The sequence below is a fragment of the Lissotriton helveticus genome, chromosome 11, assembly GCF_964261635.1.
Source record: "Lissotriton helveticus chromosome 11, aLisHel1.1, whole genome shotgun sequence".
Taxonomy (NCBI): domain Eukaryota; kingdom Metazoa; phylum Chordata; class Amphibia; order Caudata; family Salamandridae; genus Lissotriton; species Lissotriton helveticus.
Genome location: NC_136072.1, coordinates 29,380,585 through 29,405,259, shown reverse-complemented (window position 1 = coordinate 29,405,259; position 24,675 = coordinate 29,380,585). Strand labels below are relative to the sequence as shown.

At 49.8% G+C, this 24,675-nt stretch overlaps 1 protein-coding gene across 1 annotated transcript in view; it reads right to left on the bottom strand.

The window, feature by feature from the left end:
* Nucleotides 1–24,675, bottom strand: part of LOC144792120 (choline-phosphate cytidylyltransferase A-like) — a 184,935-nt gene that overhangs the window by 125,140 nt on the left and 35,120 nt on the right. Inside the window, exon 2 of the mRNA XM_078666995.1 lies at nt 23,627–23,713. The gene's annotated coding sequence lies outside the window, so the exon portion shown is untranslated. The remainder of the gene's footprint in view (nt 1–23,626; nt 23,714–24,675) is intronic.

Sequence of the window (24,675 nt, the reverse complement as noted above, 5' to 3'; positions counted from 1 at the left end):
TCAACACAAAGCATGGAATAGTGGGGCAGGAGGGCCGCCAAGATGCTCGGAAGGGAATCGGAGCAATACCATGTTTCAGTTAGAAACAACAGGTCTGGGGAGGTCGAATCTAAAAGGTCGAATATTTCAGTTTGGTGTTTGACAGCTGATCGTGTATTCAGAAGGAGAGCGGTAGTAAGGGGAGGAGGGGAAGGCATAGAGGACGTAGGCAAGGCAATGCCAAGGGCTTTAACGCGAGACAGTGTGTCAGGGGCGAGAGGCCAGTGTCTGTGGAGAAAGTGCAATTGAGAAGAGGAATACGCTATAAAACAGGCATGATGGGGTGCCCCTGCCCCCGGTCGGCCGCGGACGGGCGCAGACGAACTTAACTTTGGCGCAACTTCGGCGCGCCATCGTCGCGCCCGCTTCGCTCGTCCGCTGCCCTTCCGGAAGCACATGTGTGTTTTATGCGTGAGAGCCTCGGACAACTAGACCACCTAGTCTGGTCTCCCGTGTCCTTCAGGCTCTCCCAAGATGGCGCCCGCTTTCCACCCGACCGGCACAGAGAGCCGTGGGGGAAGAGCCGCCCTCCACGCAACGGCAGAGGAGCCGCGATGGACCGGGGCGTATGCAGCCACAAAACAGGTAAGTCACAGTAGTGCAAAGTATTAATGTACACCAGCAATTAAAACAATACAAGGCGCCTGCACCTAATCGTACAGAGCGCCAGGATGGGGAAGTACAGGTTAAAATTTTCAGCAATGTTAAGGAGTAAAAGGCGCCTGCACCTAATCGTGCAGCACGCCAGAAGTAACAAGCAGAAAAGTGCTGAAATTACAATTAGCGCGTAGGCATTCAGCCTTGTTCTTTGATTTTTTTCCCCCAACTTGTCTCTTCGGGGTAGATTATCAGTCAAATGTTCTTGTAGGGTGGAAACAAATCACACAATGATGTAGAGCTCATAGGATCAGAGAGCAGACATGTCCATCAACCTTCCATGCCTCAGACAGCTGTGGTAATACCAGCCTGGAATGCTCTCTTAGTGTAGATGAAGACACCCCACTGAGCACGTCATGGAGTGACAGCACCTGCGGCATGGTCAGGATACCCGCCATGCCCCCTGCACTGGGTGTGGGCACATGAACACCCATGCCCTGAATGCTGCCGGTCTCAGAAGAAGGCTGGACACACAGAGAGCGTCTTTGGACCAGGCGACCTACCTAGAAACCAACATCAAAGGGGTGCGCCACCCTGGACACCGCGCAAGGAGATACGCCTCTGATGATGAGGAGTACCCACCAACCCTCCCATCCACAGACCCAATGTCTTCAAGAGTAGGCATCTGCACCCCCCCCTACTACAGCTGGCTTCTTCAAACCTTCATCGAATACATACTTTAATAAAAAAAGACACATTCAACAAAGGGTATCAGAAACTCAAGGGTTGCATCAGTCTTAAAATTACGGAGTATACACCACGAGGGACTCATTCCCAGCACTAAGGTATCCTGCACCAGGGGCACCGAGACATGACCGAAGCTGACATTTCACACGTGTCCCAGCCCTATGCACTACTGTGCCAAGCTCCTACGGTGGTGCAGGGACCATCACTGTACCAGGATGGCTGCCCATCATAGGCCAATAATGCCATGGAACGCCCTGGATCACTGCGTCCGAGCGTGAATCACCAGGAGACACCGAGACATGACAGAAGCGGTCTTTACACCAGTGTCCCAGCCCCTCTGCACTACTGTGCCAAGCTCCTACGGTGGTGCAGGAACCATCACTGTACCAGGATGGCGCCAACCATGAGCCACTAATGCCATGGAACGCCCTGGATCAATGTGTCAGAGCGTGAAACGCCACTACAGTCGTACACCAGGACGACTGAGACAGGAATGCACAGCAGAAGCTTTCTTTCCACCAGTGTCCCAGGCCCTCTACACTACTGTGCCAAGCTCCTACGGTGGTGCAGGAACCATCAATGTACCAGTATGGCTGTCCATCATGGGCCACTAATGCCGGAGCCCCCGGTGTCTGTGCGCTGTAGTAACAGAGCCCCCAGTATCTGTATGCTGCTGCACTGTAGCCCCCGGTGTCTGTATGCTGCTGCAACGGAGGCCCCGGTATCTGTGCGCTGTGGCACCGGAGACCCCAGTGTCTGTATGTTGTGGCACTGAAGCCCCCGATGTGTGGCACCGGAGCCCCCGGTGTCTGTGCGCTGTAGTAACAGAGTCCCCAGTATCTGTATGCTGCTGCACTGTAGCCCCCGGTGTCTGTATGCTGCTGCAACGGAGGCCCCGGTATCTGTGCGCTGTGGCACCGGAGACCCCAGTGTCTGTATGTTGTGGCACTGAAGCCCTCGATGTGTGGCACCGGAGCCCCCGGTGTCTGTACGATGTGGCACCGGAGCCCCCGGTGTCTGTATGCTGCTGCAACCGAGCACCCGGTGTCTGTATGCTGGGCACCGGTGCCCCCGGTGTCTGTATGCTGTGGCACTGGAGCCCCCAGTGTCTGTATGCTGTGGCACTGGAGCCCCCAGTGTCTGTATGCTGTGGCACTGGAGCCCCCAGTGTCTGTACGATGTGGCACCGGAGCCCCCGGTGTCTGTATGCTGCTGCAACCGAGCCCCCGGTGTCTGTATGCTGCTGCAACCGAGCCCCCGGTGTCTGTATGCTGGGCACTGGAGCCCCCAGTGTCTGTATGCTGTGGCACCGGTGCCCCCGGTGTCTGTATGCTGTGGCACCGGAGCCCCCGGTGTCTGTATGCTGCTGCAACGGAGCACCCGGTGTCTGTATGCTGCTCCAACGGAGGCCTCGGTATCTGTACGCTGTGGCATCGGAGCCCCCGGTGTCTGTATGCTGTGGCACCGGAGCCCCTGGTGTCTGTATGCTGGGCACCGGTGCCCCCGGTGTCTGTATGCTGTGGCACTGGAGCCCCCAGTGCCTGTATGCTGTGGCACCGGAGCCCCCAGTGTCTGTATGCTGTGGCACCGGAGCCCCCAGTGTCTGTATGCTGTGGCACCGGAGCCCCCGGTGTCTGTACCATGTGGCACTGGTGCCCCCGGTGTCTGTATGCTGTGGCACCGGAGCCCCCAGTGTCTGTATGCTGTGGCACCGGAGCCCCCAGTGTCTGTATGCTGTGGCATCGGAGCCCCCGGTGTATGTACGCTGTGGCACCGGAGCCCCCGGTGTCTGTACCATGTGGCACCGGAGCCCCCGGTGTCTGTATGCTGTGGCACCGGAGCCCCCAGTGTCTGTACGATGTGGCACCGGAGCCCCCGGTGTCTGTATGCTGCTGCAACGGAGCACCCGGTGTCTGTATGCTGCTCCAACGGAGGCCCCGGTATCTGTGCGCTGTGGCACCGGAGACCCCAGTGTCTGTACGATGTGGCACTGAAGCCCCCGATGTGTGGCACCGGAGCCCCCGGTGTCTGTACGATGTGGCACTGGAGCCCCTGGTGTCTGTACGCTGGGCACCAGTGCCCACGGTGTCTGTACGCTGTGGCACCGGAGCCCCCGGTGTCTGTATGCTGTGGCACCGGAGCCCCCGGTGTCTGTATGCTGTGGCACCGGAGCCCCCGGTGTCTGTATGCTGTGGCACCGGAGCCCCCGGTGTCTGTATGCTGTGGCACCGGAGCCCCCAGTGTCTGTATGCTGTGGCACTGGTGCCCCCGGTGTCTGTATGCTGTGGCACCGGAGCCCCCGGTGTCTGTATGCTGTGGCATCGGAGCCCCCGGTGTATGTACGCTGTGGCAGCGGAGCCCCCGGTGTATGTACGCTGTGGCAGCGGAGCCCCCGGTGTATGTACGCTGTGGCACCGGAGCCCCCAGTGTCTGTATGCTATGGCACCGGAGCCCCCGGTGTCTGTACCATGTGGCACCGGAGCCCCCGGTGTCTGTACCATGTGGCACCGGAGCCCCCGGTGTCTGTATGCTGCTGCAACGGAGGCCCCGGTATCTGTGCGTTGTGGCACCGGAGACCCCAGTGTCTGTATGTTGTGGCACTGAAGCCCCCGATGTGTGGCACCGGAGTCTGTACATGTGGCACCGGAGCCCCCGGTGTCTGTATGCTGTGGCACTGGTGCCCCCGATGTCTGTATGCTGTGGCACTGGAGCCCCCAGTGTCTGTATGCTGTGGCACCGGCGCCCCCGGTGTCTGTACCATGTGGCACCGGAGCCCCCGGAGTCTGTACCATGTGGCACCGGAGCCCCCGGAGTCTGTACCATGTGGCACCCGAGCCCCCGGAGTCTGTACCATGTGGCACCCGAGCCCCCGGAGTCTGTACCATGTGGCACCGGAGCCCCCGGTGTCTGTACCATGTGGCACCGGAGCCCCCGGTGTCTGTATGCTGCTGCAACGGAGCACCCGGTGTCTGTATGATGCTGCAACGGAGGCCCCGGTATCTGTGCGCTGTGGCATCGGAGCCCCCGGTGTCTGTATGTTGTGGCACTGAAGCCCCCGATGTGTGGCACCGGAGCCCCTGGTGTCTGTACGCTGGGCACCAGTGCCCACGGTGTCTGTACGCTGTGGCACTGGAGCCCCCAGTGCCTGTATGCTGTGGCACCAGAGCCCCCGGTGTCTGTATGCTGTGGCACCGGAGCCCCCGGTGTCTGTATGCTGTGGCACCGGTGCCCCCAGTGTCTGTATGCTGTGGCACCGGAGCCCCCAGTGTCTGAATGCTGTGGCACCGGAGCCCCCAGTGTCTGAATGCTGTGGCAGCGGAGCCCCCGGAGTATGTACGCTGTGGCAGCGGAGCCCCCGGTGTATGTACGCTGTGGCAGCGGAGCCCCCGGTGTATGTACGCTGTGGCACCGGAGCCCCCAGTGTCTGTATGCTGTGGCACCGGAGCCCCCGGTGTCTGTACCATGTGGCACCGGAGCCCCCGGTGTCTGTATGCTGTGGCACCGGAGCCCCCGGTGTCTGTACCATGTGGCACCGGAGCCCCCGGTGTCTGTATGCTGCTGCAACGGAGGCTCCGGTATCTGTGCGTTGTGGCACCGGAGACCCCAGTGTCTGTATGTTGTGGCACTGAAGCCCCCGATGTGTGGCACCGGAGTCTGTACATGTGGCACCGGAGCCCCCGGTGTCTGTATGCTGTGGCACCGGTGCCCCCGATGTCTGTATGCTGTGGCACAGGAGCCCCCAGTGTCTGTATGCTGTGGCACCGGAGCCCCCGGTGTCTGTACCATGTGGCACCGGAGCCCCCGGAGTCTGTACCATGTGGCACCCGAGCCCCCGGAGTCTGTACCATGTGGCACCGGAGCCCCCGGAGTCTGTACCATGTGGCACCGGAGCCCCCGGAGTCTGTACCATGTGGCACCGGAGCCCCCGGTGTCTGTACCATGTGGCACCGGAGCCCCCGGTGTCTGTATGCTGCTGCAACGGAGCACCCGGTGTCTGTATGATGCTGCAACGGAGGCCCCGGTATCTGTGCGCTGTGGCATCGGAGCCCCCGGTGTCTGTATGTTGTGGCACTGAAGCCCCCGATGTGTGGCACCGGAGCCCCCGGTGTCTGTACGATGTGGCACCGGAGCCCCCGGTGTCTGTATGCTGCTGCAACGGAGCACCCGGTGTCTGTATGCTGCTCCAACGGAGGCCCCGGTATCTGTGCGCTGTGGCACCGGAGACCCCAGTGTCTGTATGTTGTGGCACTGAAGCCCCCGATGTGTGGCACCGGAGCCCCCGGTATCTGTACGATGTGGCACCGGAGCCCCCGGTGTCTGTATGCTGTGGCACCGGAGCCCCTGGTGTCTGTACGCTGGGCACCAGTGCCCACGGTGTCTGTACGCTGTGGCACTGGAGCCCCCAGTGTCTGTATGCTGTGGCACCGGAGCCCCCGGTGTCTGTATGCTGTGGCACCGGAGCCCTCGGTGTCTGTACCATGTGGCACCGGTGCCCCCGGTGTCTGTATGCTGTGGCACCGGAGCCCCCAGTGTCTGAATGCTGTGGCACCGGAGCCCCCGGTGTATGTATGCTGTGGCATCGGAGCCCCCGGTGTATGTATGCTGTGGCACCGGAGCCCCTGGTGTCTGTACCATGTGGCACCGGAGCCCCCGGTGTCTGTATGCTGCTGCAACGGAGCACCCGGTGCCTGTACGCTGTGGCACTGGAGCCCCCGGTGCCTGTACGCTGTGGCACTGGAGCCCCCAGTGTCTGTATGCTGCTGCACCGGAGCCCCCAGTGTCGGTATGCTGCTGCACCGGAGCCCCCGGTGTCTGTACCATGTGGCACCGGAGCCCCCAGTGTCTGTATGCTGCTGCAACGGAGCCCCCGGTGCCTGTACGCTGTGGCACTGGAGCCCCCGGTGCCTGTACGCTGTGGCACTGGAGCCCCAGATGTCTTTAAGCTGTAGCATATGAGCCCCCAGTGTCTGGACCAGCCGGCACCTTAAGCCCATAGAGACCGATAGTGAGTAGGGGGCCCCCAAAAATCCATAGTACACAGCGGCTGGAGACAAGCCCCCAGGAAACTGCGATATATATCGCCACACAGGCAACCAGCAAGGAGAGCTATGGCCTGATTACTCACGGCGGTGACTTGCTCCAGGACTGTTGAGGCCAGTCGGCAGGGTGGTGGGGGTCAGCGGGCTGTCCCTGACAAAGAGGCCTTAGCCAGTGATCACAGCGGCAGAGAGAACAAGCATTGATCTCTTGTCTTTATGGGGCCATGTGTTTCTAATTAGAAACACATGGCCCATAAAGATAAGTGCTTTGCCACAGGAGCAAAGCAGGCGAGCCAGTCCGGATCGCAGACGAGAGGGCGTGAACCAAAAACCCTAATTTCCAATGGCAGGACACCGTTTAGCATAACGGTGACGCCAGCCAATGGAAATGAGGGGCGGGGCTTCAAGCCCTCTTCTGAAAGTCCTCGTTAGCAATAAATCTCGCCGAGCACGCTGCACATGCGTGCGCTGCAACGCTAGGCGAGACCTACAAAATATATGATTTAAAGACAAAACAAGCTTAAATTATTTCAAGATGACATGGAAGTTGAGTAAACACAGACTAGAGTATCCTATGGCTCAGAATAACTGTAGTGTATTAGGAAGATTTTCACTGCCAGGAAAAAAGCCCTGCGTTTCTTTTACACCATCAAGAAGCAACTTGCAGGCTTCAGCCCCCTAATAAGAATAATGCGCAAACAGTTTGAAAGCATTGTCTATCCAATCTAACTTCATGAAAGTGTGGACTGGATTCAAACAGTGAAAACACTACGAAGCAGAGGACAAATTCCCAACAGAAATGGCACACGCTCAGTTCATTCAACAAGCAGGCTTTCCTGTGCGCCTAGAAATGGTCAAACTGGTTTCAAAACCAAATTAAGGAGATTTCTCAGTCGCTCAATATCTAAAAGCAAATCTTTAAATTCTAGAAAGTGACCCAAATGCCCTACATTGGAGGGCGCTGAAAGAAAAGAAGAAGTCAAATCCCCAATCCCCCTTAATGCCATCTCAGAAACCAAACTTCCCTCTAGAGGAACCCACACAGAATACTAACACAGGACTCCCCAAGCTGTAGGAGCCCCTCCCCGGGTCAAGGAATAGACCCCCAAGAAGCAATGCACAATGTGCCAAAAGTCACACCTGGGACAACCCTGGATAAAATACTGCAGATCAGAACACAACTGTGGTAAAAAAAAAAAAACAAAGCAATGACAAACCCTCACCATATACAAGCTAAGTGACCACAGGCTGGCTACAGATCAAGCCCCAAACTCAGAGGAAAGAATTTGTCAACACTTGCTAGAGAAGTGACAGAGACTTTATGCTATACTGCCCAACCTACTAAGACCCCTGGGACAAGCACTTCACTCACGTTCTGCAGGCAAAGGGCCAGCCAGCTTGCTACAAGACTTTAATACCCAATGTATTTTACATGTTTACTCTATCAGACTTGTTCGCCAATAAAGTATCTTGTATTGTACCCCATACACCTAGGCAGTGGTGTGGCTCACTGGTTAGAGGCGGCAGACCCGGGAGCAGAAGTCGGCCCGGGACCAGAGTTCAATTCCCGACGCGGCAGGGTCGTGGACTTGGGTCAGCGGACTCGATAATTCTCGCTTCGGTGCTTACTCTAATCAGGGGTTCCACTCGGCAACTCTGGGCATTAGCTTGCCTAATCTCCACAACGGCCCCATCAATTCCAGGGATGCCTGGCTCCACCTTGGGGACTCCCAGCAGGGACCATCCCACAGGGAAATCCAGGACGGATTCCCCGGAGTTATACAGCGCCAGGAAACCTACGGACGGGTAGCAGTGCGCTTTACAAGCTCAAATACATTTACATTTACATTTAGGCAGAAGTGAAAGAAGAGAGGGACATGAGGTGTAACAGGGCTCTCCTGTCCTCAAAGACTGCTCACATGGAAGTCATTTAAGGGTCACAGCTGTGACCCCCTCTTGCTCCTTGCGACCCCTGGCAGTGCCCCGGTGACCCCTGGCTTCAGATCAGCAGCCAGAAAGAGCTAGCTAAGTAATACTTTTTTTCTGAAAAGGAAACACGCAGGACAACTGGTCTTTAAATGACTTCCTCAAGACTTAAGGTTTGTTTCCTTGCTTCTCTGTTGCCTGAGGGAACAGAGTTATGGCTTCTCTTTGCTTGCATTTCGGCCTGGCCTTATTTTCCACTTTGATTCAACTCATATTACAGGGGCAAGGAAATGAGACGAGTCACAAGTTTACATGTTCCTATGTTTCTTACCATCAGAGCAAGACTGGAGACATTTGTTGGGCCTGTTTCTGTATATGATATATTTTTATGACCTGCATTTGCATATTTCTACAGGTTTATTTTTGTCTCTGTGTACACAATCTGGGTTGTCATTCTTCCCTGTTTAATTGTACACCTTTTAAATTCTGTATTCACAAAACATTAAATATTCATGATCTTTTACAAACAGTGGTGGATGCAAAACGTTGGCAAAGAAAAGGAGGAATGATAAGAAACACTGTCGGGGGGTGTATTTCTGTGTTAATCGATTATGAGGAGATTGGGATGTTTAATGTAATAGGTGAAGTGTACAAACAAAATTGAAGTAGAGATTGATTGTACTGTTCATAAGTTATCAATGTACGAAATCTAATAAAAAAAAAAAAAATCATGATCTTTTAACCAAACTTCTTTGCAAGAACGCCCTCCACTCCACACCTGTCTGTTGCATGTACCTGCTAATGACAACCATCCACTGTCACCACCATTAGGAGATTGGCAAACATGATTAAATGACGTTTCTACCAAAGATAAGTTACCCTAAAAGACATTTGTTGTATCTGCTCTAGTGCAGCACAAGGGTGAGGGGTGGAAAAGCCTAACTTAATCTGAATTGTCTGGCAGCTCCTTGATCAAGTCTTCTGTATAGCAATCCATTCCACTGTTTTTTGACTCATTGTCATTACAGAAATGTATCATCCTAATCAAATCAGCAATTGCTGCTTAAAATACTGCGGTCCGCCCCATGCGGCCTCCCATTACAAGGTGGACTAGAAGATGGACACACTTGGGACTTGTTGGACGTCATGGATGAGCGATTCCTCCAATCCCCGTGACACCGTGCACACGAGCCGGTGTGTGAAGGAACATTCAACGTAAAGATGGAAGCAGGTGGACTACCAGTCCACCTGCTGCTCAGCCACTGGAATAAAGGAACTTAAGAACTTATATGGCTACCAGCGTCTACTTTCTACCACAGAGTACAACAAAAACTTTGCCAAACTAAGGCCAGAGCGTGCTCTGCAGATCATCTGCTACTAAGCTGAAGGACATTTAATCTGTTGCATCACTGCGGCACTAATATTATGAAGACTTGAAGCATACCGTGCTACGAAGTGCGTATATCTATATATACACGAAGTGCAAGTGTATGTGTGAAGATCAGAAAGGGCCTTTGGTGTGTGGACCCCAAGAAGCTTTACTGCACTGGCGAAGCTCAATTACTTGCCTCTTACACATCCCCAGTCTTTCTCAGATCTTTGTTAAGATGGTTTGAAGGCACTTTACATTAACGAACGGCTCAAGCATTACCCTACCATGAAAACAACAAGTCTCACCTATTAATTGGGTCACGCTCCCAGGTCGCTTGGTCAAATTCCCAGGCCGCTTGGTCAAGGGCAATATCACTTCCTTCAAGGTGGGCATCGCGATGATCCATCGGCTCATAGCTTCTCAGGTCAACTTCCATCTCTCCTGGGGAAAAAGCCATTCCGTGGTCTGGAACGGCATTCTCCCCGATGGAAACATCACTCCACTCCACGGCAACGTCATTCCCTTCCAGGTGAACACCATCTTGTCCCTGGTTAGTGACATTGCCTCCGGGTTGAACATTGCTTCCATCTGGGTATACATCGCTTGCTCCAGGGTGAGCGTTACTCCCTCCCCCCACCCCAATCTTCCCATGGTCACCTAAGATACTTATATCAGTCCCTTCCACCGCCGTCTCCGTGGCAACAATCTGCTTGTTATACCCTATCTCGATTCCTTCCTGGTAGTGCTCTCCTCCCCTTCCAACGAGTTGCGCCCATAGTCCCATCGGGCGCGGCACCCAGACCGATCTTCTTGACCTTCCCTGCCCTTGTCGTGTTCCTCATCGCCACATGAGTAGATTCTGTCCCAGCTCTCTCCCTTCTTGCACCAGCTGTCGCTCTGGTTACCGCACTCTTTATTCCCACACCTGTCTGAATCCAGGCCTGAGCATTTCACACGCTCTGATTGGCCCTGCATTATGACATCATCTGTACAAGATGCTCACCAGGCTGCAGGCATTCATGTTGGTTCTATCAGGACATGTGGCTTTGTGCTTAGGCACTGGGCTTGAAATCAGCTCCGCCACATTCATTTCTGGAATATTGCTATCTTCAGAGTTCCAATATCTGGACCCACTGAACCGAATACAGGTACAAGGGTGCTACAAGAGTTTCTCGCCTCCATTCTACAGGCAGCTTCAGTCCATCAGGTAACCCTCTTCTTTACTCAGGGCTGTTACTTCCTACTTGCTCTTTGTCTCCATCTACCTCCTGCTTTATTAAGCCTCTTCGAATGCTTTGAGGCACAGAGGAAGCCAGGCAGCATCCTTCTGGAGAAAAGAATCCAAAACTGTAAGAACTTCATCCGACGGCCAAGACTCTTAAATGTGCCCTCCACGCTGCGCCCAATCTTGGCGCTTATGGCCCAATTCCAGGTGAAAATTGCAAAAAACACAGTTGATGGACAGAATGTAGAACAATGTCATACATTCACCCCAGTACAAGGATCTGGGCCTAAATCCATCGTTTTTTTGCACTCCACACCACCCTGGGTTAGACACTGTCTATATGCAAATCAGCTCTGACCCTGTGCCTCATGGGAACAGTCCAGTCCGAACTACCAAGCCATGTCTTTCCCAGACCGGAATCAAGCTTCCAAGGACCGGTTTCTGGCTATCAGCCTTCATCAGCCTGGATAGCTTGACTCCAGTGGTGTGCGTACACGCCATGTTGTAATATTTTCCATGAAGGATAAGAAAAACTATTACAAGATGGTTGCCTCTGTGTGCCACTGAACACTAAGTTGCATAAAGGAAATATTTTTTTAATCACAACATTGTTGGCTTTGCCAATGCTTTTAACATAAGTAAACCAGTATTGGTAAAGACAAAAGTATAAACGGAAGGGAGTGGTGACCGGCGGCAGCCGGGCCACAGTCTGCCGTGCAGGGGCAAGGAGGAACACAGAGGCAGCAAAGAGGGCAGGGCAAACAGGATGTGGTTACCACAGATGACTATTCACAGCTTCACCCTATCATAAAAGCCGAGGCAAAACATAATGGCAAACTCATGCACCCTTTACAAAATGATAAGACTTTGACAGCTCACTCAACAAATGACAAATCTTTTTTTTTTTTTAAATGCAATCAGCCAATGGCTTAAGAGGGCTGACCTAAAGCACCCTGCCTGTGTTTGTTGTATGTACACAGAAGTACACTGACACAAAGAAGTCTCGGACAGAGAGATAGAACTCTTTGTAAGCTAGAGCCATAAAGGAGGTTGCAAATAGTGTCCCAGTCCACCCCTCCCCACTCAAATCCGCTTTTGGATACAAGAACTGTGGCAATGCAAGAGAATATTTTGATTACAGTATCAGGTTTAGTTGAGGCGCCAATCATAATACTCTTTTCAGAGTTTGCCCAGGTAGATAACAGGGCCAGGCAAAGCAGAAGTGGCCAACTTCCAGCAGCATCCTCTATCATTTATCTCCACGCTGGACGCCTGACACTTCACAAGATGTGAGTTTAAGAACTCTTACAGTGGCTTTACAGAGATCTGCAGCCACTTCTCTGGGGAGTAGAAGATTCTCACTGATATCTCTGTATATGCAGCACTGACAGATGTCTTAACAATAAGGGAGTGGTTCTTTTTTGCCCATTGGGGAGGATCTACAGAGTGAGAAGTGAAGTAAGATGCAGGATTTTCATGATTCCCTTAGTATGTTATGGGGTACAGTTTTGTCCACTGGCAGAACAGGATAAAACCAGGTCTGGACCATGCTTATAGAGGCTCTGAGGCCCCACCCACGGGTCTCCGGGGTTCGGGTGCATTCTGTTCAGCCAGAGTCACAGTGGCCCCAAGAATTGCACACCGGATGGCATGGTGCAGCCAGCAGTAGGACCCGGCCTCTCCCAAGGACCTAGAAGGGCATCAAATGCTTAGGGTGACCCCATGGCAGAGCTTCTACAACGGTCCATGACTGTCCATGTATGCCGTGACGCGATTCCGTGCAAGTGGTACAAGCGCTTTCTGAAATGCCTGGTTTGCGACGGGATCTGGTACATGAACCATCATGAGAGGTGCCTCGCCAGAGTGATGGGTGATGCAAGACTGATAGGGTCGGTCACTCACTGGGACAAACAACGAAGGGTGACTTAAGAGGGACAAAGGTGGCCTGTAGGAGTAACGTAAGGGAAGTAATGACGTCAATAGAACGAGGAATGTTGAAATTAGATTGTAAGACATGACAGTTTGAGAAACCAATTGCTTGGAAGACACAGAGCGCTTGGTCGCATGATAAAGGAGCTAATTTAACTTCCATTTGTGTAGCGGGTTACTACACAACATTGGCAACGAGTAACAGCCAAGTCTTATTCACCAAACCAACATTTGCCCAGTCGGTGTTTCCCATAAAAGCTTTTTGATTTTGACGAGGAACTTTGAAGGAGCATCTTTCTAAATGTGCGGATGTAGAGAATATGAGGGCCGGTGTCTCGTTGAGAAGGCCCTTTGCAACGGGTGCCTCCTTCTCATTATAGATGGGGGAGCTGCAAGGCTAGTGCGCTTGACGGAAAACAGTGTGCCCACATTCTGCGTGCCCCCACCCTCGAAAAAACAAAACTTAAATGGGCATAGAAAATGTATATTGGTGGCCAGGTATTGATAACAAGGTAGGACAGGAAGTCAGAGAAGCTATGTATGTATGTCAGCTGATCAATCTTTGAAGACCTTGAGACCTCCTATGGGAAATACATTAGAGTGCCCGAAAGCGCCTTGGGAAAAAGAGTCAGTTGACATTATGGGACCAATTGGGAACACTCAAAAATATATTGATGAATGTATTTTCCTGGTGTCCTTTCATCAAAATTGTTAACAAAATAAATACAGATACAATTCAAGGGTTCATAAACAAGGTTTTCTAGAATGAAGGGATACCTAGCATTTTACTGAGTGACAATGGTGTACAAGCTGTCTCACAACCTTTTACACCATCCCTTAACAATCCAGTGGAAATGGAATGGTAGAATGCCTTAAAGTTCTCATGGGGGCCATTCAGTTACCATTAAAAAACTATTCTTGTTGGGTAATGCAAGTGTATAAAGCTCTTTGGTCATATTGATCAACAGAAGTGGCATGCACAGGATTTTCCCCATTTGAATAAATTAGAAGAAGGAATCCTAGAGCAAATTTTAACCCAAGCTGCTTACCCACTCCTACGAGTGTTACCTGGTCTTTGGGAAAGGTCAGAGAATAAATATAAAACAAACAAGAATACAAAAAATACTACAACAGTAAACATGGTGTCAAACACAGCAAGTTAAAGCTTGGACAATGGGTTAGAATGTAAAAACCAAGCTTAGTTCCTAAGGGAGTTAGTTTTTCCTTTGAATCTAAGCACATTAAACATGTGTTAAATAATGCGATGAGATTAAAAGATGGTAAGGTGTGGCATTTAAAGATATTAGCTAAGTGTTAGGAACAATGCAGAGTAGAAATGCTAGCAAAACAAAATGGTAGGACACGCAATCTGGGTGAAGATATCGTAACTGCAGAGTGTTGTGAACAACAAAATAACAAGCGTATGATCAGTCTAGTAGTGGTGAAGAAAACCTGGGATAAGAAGGTAGTGGAACAGATTTACATTTTATTGCTGTGACTTCCATTGACAAATTGATTAGAAGACCAAAGAGATGAATTAAGCATCCCATTCAGTTGGGTAATTATCTTTGTGATTAATGAATTGAGCTTGATTACATACCTTTTTTACCCCATAGGCTATATGGTGAATTACACTATTTAAAATGTATCAACGCAATGATTATACTTTTTTAATAGGATATATAGAAGGGTTTTTATTTATGTTTAAAAGGGGAAGGGGGTAAAGTACTGACATCAGAAGAACGTAGAATGTTAAAGTTAGAATGTGATAAATGAACGTTGGATAAATCAATTGGGCATCTTGGGCAAACAAAAAGACCTTTGGGGACCTGCCCATTGGCCTACCCAAATGGGAAACCTCCCTGAACCCACCAGCCACGTCCGGAATCTGGGCGTTACCGTGGACAACACACTTTCCATGCACCAACAAACGGTTAAAGTAGCTGCACTATGCTTTACAATTCTTAAATGGCTCAAGAAGATTCTATGGATGTTGCCTGTCTCCACTCAAAAGACCGTAGTCAATGCTCTTATTACTTCAAGACTTGACTACGGCAACATTCTCTACCTTGGATCGAATAAAGCTATGGTCCGCAGACTGCAGTTAATCCAGAATTCTGCTGCCAGATTGCTCTGTAGGGTCCCCAAAACCTCCAGCATCTCTGGACACTTACGTGATCTCCACTGGCTCAGGGTGGAGAACCGTATTAAGTACAAAACCCTGAGCTATATGTTTAAAATAAAAGCAGGTACTGCATCTAAATCTCTCCAAGCATTAGTGCGTCCTTACGTACCAAACCGTCAACTAAGATCTGAAACCTCAGGGTTAAACTTTCCATAATGGGAGGGAGATCTTTTTCCTACCTAGGCCCGTCCATCTGGAATACGCTCCCTACCTCCATTCGTAAAGAAACCAATTACATACACTTCCGGAAAAACCTTAAAACATGGTTGTTTGATCAATAACGTCTGCTAAAGGTCATGTGTCACTCTTAGTCTCCGTCCTGGCGCCGGGAAACCCTTTTTGAAACCCTTTTTGGGTAGCTGAGCGCATTACAAAATTAAAAATAAAATAAAATAAAAATAAAAATCAATTGCGTGGAAGACGCGGAGCGCTTGGTCGCATTATAAAGGAGCTTATTTAACTTCCATTTGTGTAGCGTGTTACTACATGGTCATTATGAGACAAGTAGACCAGAAACTGGGCTTAAGTTGTACAGACAACCTAGAATACGCAGAGTGGGAGGAAGCACTGAAGTGTTACAAGGGCCTTCCATAAAAGACCATTAAGGCTAAAATCACTGAAATATTTACAAAATGTCCTCTTATACTTGGACCAGGGTGTTTAAGATGAAAGTAAAGATTTGACGATCAGGAGAAGGCAAGTTGAAACGGACAAGAGCACGCGAACTACACTGGCCTGTGAAGCAGAACTAATACGGAAATGTCCAATTTGGCGAAATACAAAATGAAATTCTGGCACGCGCGCAATTTCAATAAAAACATAGGAATTTAACAAAATAATAACACATGAAAAACCAAAAAGATAAACCTCTTCCTCCCCCAAATTTAACGAGACAAAAACTACGCAACAACACTTGATATCAACTGCTACATTGAAACCCACTACAACTGTATTCGCCGTCTTCATGACCTGTTCTCCCAACACATACACTTCATCTTTTACTGAACCATCCAGCGCCTGTACAGCACCATAGGTTACATCATAAAGCATCACACATTTCAGAACATTTACAACAGTTGCCCTTTAGCTCACCTGGTTCTTCACTTCCACCAAGTCTGCATGTTGCACCACAAATCCTCTGACACACATTGAAACTATTGTACGCTTCCTCATTCCACTTGTTTACAACATTCACACTTTTTTGCAGAATCCAAATGTAACTCCTTCGCATCGTTGGCATAAGTGTCTGTAGGAAGGTAGATCCCTGACTATGGTTGCCCCAAACTTTTTGCCTGGTGTTTTGCTGGTTTTCTGACTTAGTTGACCTGGGGCCCTGCTATTCAGGACCCCAGGCCCACTGCTCTCTCTGTAAAATGGATTCCATGTACCTTAGGTACATGTCTAATTGGATACTGAGTCACCTTATCAGTCCCTGTACAGTGTACCTTAGGTACCCAGGGCATAGGTGTACCCAGGGCCTACCAGGGGCTGCATCATGTATTATGCCACCCCTGGCTGGCCATCCAAATCTGACACAACTGGCTGCTTGACAGCTGGGGCAAGGTGGTGTAATCACCCTTTGCTTTAGATATAGTATACCTATATCTAACCCTAAAATGGACACACAGATCTCCTATCAGTCACTCCTATGGCAGGCCTTAACAATCCTGAAGGCAGAGTGCTTGGAATCGTGTGAGATGGTGCTCTGGCATGAGCTGAGCCTGTCTGCGGCTTTCGGGATCCATCCCTTAGCCGTTTCCATGATATCGCATACCATATACTCTTAAGTGCATTATAATCCTCGCGGTTATATGCCAACTCTGGTATCGCTTTATCAAAACATGTCGAGTAAGGTGTCATACGAATTGGAATACTAACCCCTCGCCAATTCTGGCGACGGGGTTAGCATTCCACCCTTCTAGAGGGACACGACATGTATGTAACCTGTAACCCCGGTTAAAGTCAGACAGAGCCTTAGCATCCACAAAATGGATGCTGCCACCGAGACACAAGTCTGCCCTCCTGCTGCTGGGAGTCCTCCCAGAGCAGGAGGCAAGGACAAAGGGTTTCCTGCCAGGGGCGGTGCCAGCACCGTCCCAGACAGGGTTTTGTGTATTCCAGGTAGGCAGGGCTACAGAGGAAGGTGACTGCAAGTGGCACCCCGGTGCTCACTGTGCATAGGCCGGCTGAAACCAGTTCCAGGGGTACTCCAGCCCCTGGCCTGGGGAAAGCCCGCCAAAGGAGAGGGGTGTAACCACCCCCCTCCTGGTCCCACCCATAGGGCAGGACTTAGTCGCGTGCCAGCCCCCTTTTCCCAGATAAAGGTAGGAGCAGGCCCCCTTCCAAATCAGATCATCTTTGGAATCAAGACACGACTTTCTACGAAAGGACATCAAGATTTCTTCTTCAAGATTCTCCCTTGTGACTAAGGAGTAGTCACCCTGCATCCGCAGGCACCAACTAAAGAACACTGCGGTCTGCTGTAAGTCCTTCCTCCGGAATCTGACTGTCCAGCTCGACAAGACCCGGCTTCCCTGGCACCTCCGACCTCTACTCACCTCTACAGCCAAGCTGAGAACCGTGAGTGCGACGAGACCTCAAGGGACCGACTATTGCCAAGACTGCACGACTTCTTCACAGCAAGCCCGCCGAGTAATCTCCTGGTGAGTGCTTTGGGGTCCGAGAAGCCCCAACCCTGAGCAGCTCCAGCACCGAAGAGCAGCCCCCCAGCATCTCCACGATCGGCGTGGGGCCCTTCTGCTTTTTTTGCTGCTCACCGCGTTGTTTGGCTACTAGCCCGCTGGCTTGTGGCCTTCTGAACGACGCCCGACGACATCACTGCTGCTGGTCTGGTTGCTCCAGACTGGCTCTTGCTCCCTTCCAGAAGAGGAGCACCCCGGACCCTCCTGGTCCACTCAAGACGCCATTTTGAGTCCACCGCGTGGGCTTGAATTAGCCAAGGCTTTGTTGCCCAATCCCGGGCTCTTCGACGCCGACAGCTTCATCCATCGTGGGACAGCTCGCCTCTCCATCCTGGTCGCCGACAACGCCTCCTGGTCCGTGAGATCTGCAGAGCACAGCGTCGCCCACTCACCTAGTCTAGGTGACTACCATCCGGTGCCCTCCTGGTGCCCACTGACTACTGGCTAGTAGTCACGAACTTGGTCCCCTCTGCTTTCAGGTGTCATCCATCTTCCAGATCCAGGCTTGGATCAACTCGAACTCTCTTCACTGGTCGCCTGCCAGCATCTTTCTTCCAGGCTCCTGGTTCGTCTACGAGGATTCCCGACGTCTTTTGAGACCTATGCAGCTGCAGCCCCTGGGCTAGGTAACTTCGGCATTTCGGTGCCCCAGCATAGCCTCACTATCCAAGGGTCAGGATCCACTGTCGTTTTCTTCCTACCAGGTCGGGTTCGCCCGTAAACGCTAACTTTACTAGCTTCCATAGACTTTGTCCCGCATCCCGCGTGAGAGTGCACACTCTGCACCCGAGTCCCCTGGGCCTCCTAGAAGTAATCTAACGATTCCCTAGTCAAGTCCTAGCGATTCCAAAGCCTATTAGTACTGTACTTACCTGCTAGTAATTTCGCATTCCACTTTCAGAGTATATGGTTTTTCGTGCCCCTCGGGCATTTGTATATACTGTGCTAACTTAAGTATTTTCGTAAGAGTTTTGTTGTGTGCCTAGCACCCTGTCCTCAAAGAGTACAGGGCTGTTGTGATTCTAATAAATACACTGTTTATTTTCATAACACTTGTGTGGTGTCCTTTCACTGGGTGTTCAAGGGGTAATGTGATGGTAAAACAGCTGGCTTAACACGCCCTCTAGAGTCTTAGCCTTAGACTGCTCGTATCCATGCTACTAGGATAGCTGGTCTATAAGGTTGACTTACAACCAATCATCAATAAGGGTTGTTTGGACTGATATATAGTGATCACTAGAATAGTGAGCACTGCACATCAGGCCAACTTCTCACAGTGTCCACCTGCTAACTTGTGTACGGTTTTGTATCAGGCCCCCCCCCCCAATGCTCTATAAATGAATGGGGAGGGTACAGGTACCAGACAATATGGTAACACCCAAAATCACCACTATTCAATACTCGACTCACCCTGAACAAGCTGTTCTCTGCCCGCTTATCCCAAGAAATGTGTCAGCCACCTTTGGCAACGTAGACCACATAACACTATTAGCAACTTTTACTACATAGTAGAATGACCAAACAGTCCTTGACTGGTTATTTTTATTCCTCACAGGAAAACACCAATGTATCCATAAGGGCGCAGGTAACATCTCCCACTTACAGTTCACAGTGGGGCCCCTTGAGAAATTGGACCATCATTTTTTTTGTTGCATTCTGTTTTTATTAACAAACGTTCAGGTCACTTCATTACAGATACAAATTGGCCCCAGCAGCACAGTTCTGAAAATTAGATCGATACATGTCATAGCACTCTATACACAGCAAAACATAATGATATGGTAGTCATGGCGATGTTGGATCATCAAGGGAGGGAAGAAGACGAGGCTCACAAATATTGCCACGATACACATTCCGTTTACCCCAGACAGCCATCCACTTTTGGGGGCAACCGCGTGCAACATATACAGTTTTTTCCCTGACCATACATACACCAGTCCATGTCCGCCTTCCAGGCTGCCAGTGTAGGCGGTGCAGTCTCTCCCCATAGATGAGCAATATTTATTTTAGCCACCATTTGACCCACAGTCGCCCACAGCTTGCCCTGGCTGTTGAGGTCCGTGTTAGGCTTCGGGCCTAATCACAATTGCCCAGACTATACTCATGCACTCATGCACCTTCCTCCAATATTCTTGAATCAGCCCGCACTCCCATATAATATGCATAAAAATGTAAATGTAGGTGTACTTGTAAAGCGCACTGCGACTCCATGGAGTATCCTGGCGCTGAAGACCGCTGGGGAACCCGTCCTGGTTTTCCCTGTGAGATGGTCCCTTTCTGGGTATCTCCAAGGTGAAACCAGGCATCCCCGGCGTCTGTGGGGGGCCGTTGTAGAGATGAGGTAAGCTTAATGCCCAGAGTTACCGAGTGTGTTCCCTGGTTAGAGTAGGCACCGAGGCGAGAATTATCAAGTCCGTTTTGACCCTGGTCCACAACCCTGCCGCGTCGGGAATTGAACCCTGGTCCCGGGCCGTTCTCTGCTTACGGGTCTGCCGCCTCTAACCAGTGAGCCACACCACTCCACATAAAGGAGCCCTCTAGTCCACATTGTCTCCCGCATAGCCCATCTCTAGCCCTACCCATGTGTACCAGTCTAGGCCCAGAGACATAGATCCTGTGTAGAATTGTAAGTTGGACAAGTCGTAGTCTAGATTAAATTGCGACTTCCCGTGGAGAGGACACTGCCTCCTGCCATTCTTCATCTTCTAGTTCTAGCCCATCTCTCTCCCATCGCTCCCACAAAAGTACAAGGGGATCCAGAGTATTGTTGATGAGTTTTTTATAGGTGAGGGAGATGTCCTTGTCTGGCAGGTATCCGTCAAGCAGTCTGTCCTCCAAGGGAGAGGATTCTGGTGGGGAAGACCCTGCTGGAAGGTTAGTTTGGAGGGAGTGTCGGACTTGCATATTTATTTATTTTTTATTTTAGTGTTTTATAGACTGCAAACTTGAGCCCTGAGGGTATCAGAGCGCTTTACCGGATATGCAGAGGAGTACAAACAACGTTCAGGTGCAGAAATATACATACAAAACTGTACAAGGGAATGGCGATGGGCCGGGGTGTAGGGAACATAGGGAGTGATACACAAGATGATTGCAATCCTATTTAAAGTCGGTAAAAAATAAGAATAAAAGAATAAAAAATAAAAATAAGGGCCCCGAAAATTTTCTGCGGGGAAAGTTGGTGATCTGAGGGAGAAGCACTAGTCTTAGAAACATCAAACTTGTGGTCAGGCATTAGACGAGGAATTTACCCTTGAGGAAGGTGGTTTTTTCCTCCTTCTTGAAAAGTGCTATAGAGGGGTTTCTTCTGATGGTGGGTGGGAAGGAGTTCCAGATTCTAGGAGCTGCCCCGGTGAACACCCTATTATAGGTTCTTTTTTTCTGGAAGAAGCCGAGTTGGAGTAAGAGGTTTCTGGCGGACCGGGAGTTCCTGCTTCCTCCAGATACCACTAGTATATATCTGAAATATTCCTTGTCCGCTAAGTTGTGAGTTTGTTGAAGTGAGACAAATGAAACCACCCCACCTGCCCCCCACAGGTCCCCGAATCGCGACAGCCCAATAAGATCCCATTTGTCAAACCCTCTTGTCCTCCCGAGAGAGCCCAGTTGTTCCGCATCCCATAATGGAGTGGCGAGTGTGAGCTTTTGGGTCCAACCCAGTCTACGGTTAACTATGAACCAGAGTTGGACTGAGTATTTTGTGGGTCCGACTATCATCTTCTGCACATAGACAGAACCAGTGGGTCAATCTACTAAATCAAGGGGCCTCTGTATGGCATCATGCAGAGGGGCAAAAGTATATATAATAGGGTCATCTCTCAGAAAACTTCCTGATACTAAAACCATGCCTCGCACTCCTTTAAATCTGGTGCATTGCGGTCTGTCGGTAAGGGAACTCTACACAAACTGAATTAGAACCCCTCAGGTGGGATCACAGATCCCAAAATACTATCCTTTCATTGATTTCATGAATCTAAAATATTCCTCTCTGAACCTTAACCCATGAGCCACAACATGTGGCTGCGATAGACTACAAACACAGGCGCGAAACTCGAGAGCAAAAATGGCTCAAAGCACGTTTAATTAAGTAGACTATGCAAGAGTAGACGCTATTACCCAAAACAAATTTCCAGCTCATAGTTCAAACCCTAGTCATGTCCTACTGCATGAGGGTAATACCCTCAGGATTTCCACAACTTTTCTGGATCCCACCCAAAACAATGGCATCAAACAGAAATACCACACAGCAATAATGAATAGCAGTATAATAGGCATTCTCCACCTGTGTCCCCAGGCTTGAAAACCAACCCCTCAATGAGCAGACTTAGTTACTTTCCTACAATTCAAATATCGACTAAAATCCCACTTTGGATGCAAAGCTTCTGGACAACCAACTAATCATGCAACCACGTAAACGCTGCAAGTCTACCTCAATAAAGACCAACTACAGCTGATTGCCACCGCGCCAAATCTGTTCTCCTATTCCTGTTCACCGGCATTGTCCTTGCTCAAGTTAGAATATAAGCTGCTTACGGTTTCACAGTATAAAGCACATGCTTTTAATATAAATCCCCTTCATTCCGGTAACACAGCTCTTCAGCTCAGAGACTGCCCACTCTCCTGTGGTCTTACATTTGCATCAGAACCATTTCTCACCCATCCTTATAATCTGCAATCTCTCTGCAGCGTAGGATACTCTTACCTCTCACTTTCCTATCTACCCTAGTCAACCTCAGCATCATCATTCGCAATGCTGTGGCGCTCATGACTTATCACACCAGCTCCCTAACTGTTGGTATCTCAAAAACATACCCCCAAAACACCAGTCTTGTGGCATCTCCTTTTTTCGAGTTATTCAGCGTCCGTTGGTGATGTGATATATTTTTGGGATTCTCTCATCCTCTATTTCACCTTCACATCTGTCTCCCGACATCCACCACTGCATGCCACCCAGTGACCTCACGCTGAACCCAAACAAGATCATCAGACACTGCAAAGCATGTCCTAGCATGCAGGAGCTACAATATCATAGGTAAGTACACATCACCCCTTCAACAGCCCAATCTATCAATCCTGTCTGTAATCAATACTACATACAAGCCCAGGTATCTAGATCTGTACGCATATAAGTGCTACCAATCACATTATTATAACGACTGTTGCTAGAGATACAAGTCCAGGCAGGTAAAGAAAATCATCACGCACAAATACAGAATATAACGAGACAAAAGAAAAGGAGAAATTTACTAACACCAGGTTGTAATTGATATTTATACAGTGCTTAATCTATAAAATGACACAGGATATCCTCTAGTATGAGGCCTTTTGGTTTCACTATTGACAAATTGATACATTTAGATTACAGCTATGTCAACCTTGATTGACGATGTCCTCCTCTCAGATGCTCGTTTTTACTTTAAATTCCCAAAATGTTCTGGTTTGAATAGTCACCGCTATGGAGTTCCCTAAAAGGCTAAATTAGATCAGGATAGCTCTCATACCCCTCCCAATCATACTACTGTGTTCCACAATCCTGATCTGTAGTGGCTGATCGCACTTCCCATATAGAGCAGCCAATAAGGACACCGATCTATGCACACAATGTACGTGCTTCGACAGTTTTGTAAGCACTGATTTTCAAATACAATATCATCACTTCCTGTACAATTTCTACATGTATTTAATGCAAAATGCACGTTTGTGAGAGTTGGACAATAGGTTAGATGACCCACCACCCAACTAAAGATCTAATGGGGTAACTATCTGTTTATCCAACATTACAATGTTCACCTGAACTGGAATTCACTTCACATAGCTCTGAATGCGCCTTCTATTGTGCAGTGCACAAAAGCCTGGTCAACATACCTTGTTCAACTAAGATCTTCTGCCATTGGCCTCCAGATGCCTTCTGGAGCGCTGGAGGTGGGCTGATCTGCAGGAAGATACAACTAGCTGAAAGAAAGAAAGAAAATGACAAGTTGAAGCTTCGAAAGTTATTGATGCAGTAATATAATATTAACATACTCACACCCAACTCTGACACAATCTCAAATTCACGACAGTACAAATGCAGGAGTGAGGGTACCCCCAAGAAGAACGCAGGAAGAAGACACATTTATGACGCGAAACAAAATCAACATTATCAGGAGGCGAAAGCTTCCTACAAACTTATTTCTGTTTCCATTGAAAATGCTTACATATAAACAAGTCAATTCAATAACATCTGAATTTCTTGGTAAATTCTATATTAACGCAACTCAATCATCCATAAGTGCAAAGACTTCTAATAGCAATGCCGGCAATAACTCGTCTGCATCTTTGAGACAGTGAGAGACCACAGTGCGGCACTTCCCCAAAACGGGCGGGTCCACGTCGGCCATTTGCCGACGGCAGCACCAGCGAGGTAGTGCTGCCGTCGGCCAATGGCCGACGGCAGCATTGAAGGGGTTAAAGATGCTTACGAATAGAATGAATTGTGAGGAGAGTCCTTCCTGGTGGACCGCTACAGCACACAGTAACAAGAGATTACTATAGCATTCTTAGGGCCAGAGTTGGTCCTTGTTGACTGCTACAGCACACAGTAACAAGCGGAGATTACTATAGCATTCTTAGGCGCAGAGTTGGTCCTTGTTGACCGCTACAGCACACAGTAACAAGAGATTATTATAGCATTCTTAGGCGCAGAGTTGGTCCTTGTTGACCGCTACAGCACACAGTAACAAGAGATTACTTTAGCATTCTTAGGCGCAGAGTTAGTCCTTGTTGACCGCTACAGCACACAGTAACAAGAGATTACTTTAGCATTCTTAGGCGCAGAGTTAGTCCTTGTTGACCGCTACAGCACACAGTAACAAGAGATTACTATAGCATTCTTAGGCGCAGAGTTGGTCCTTGTTGACCGCTACAGCACACAG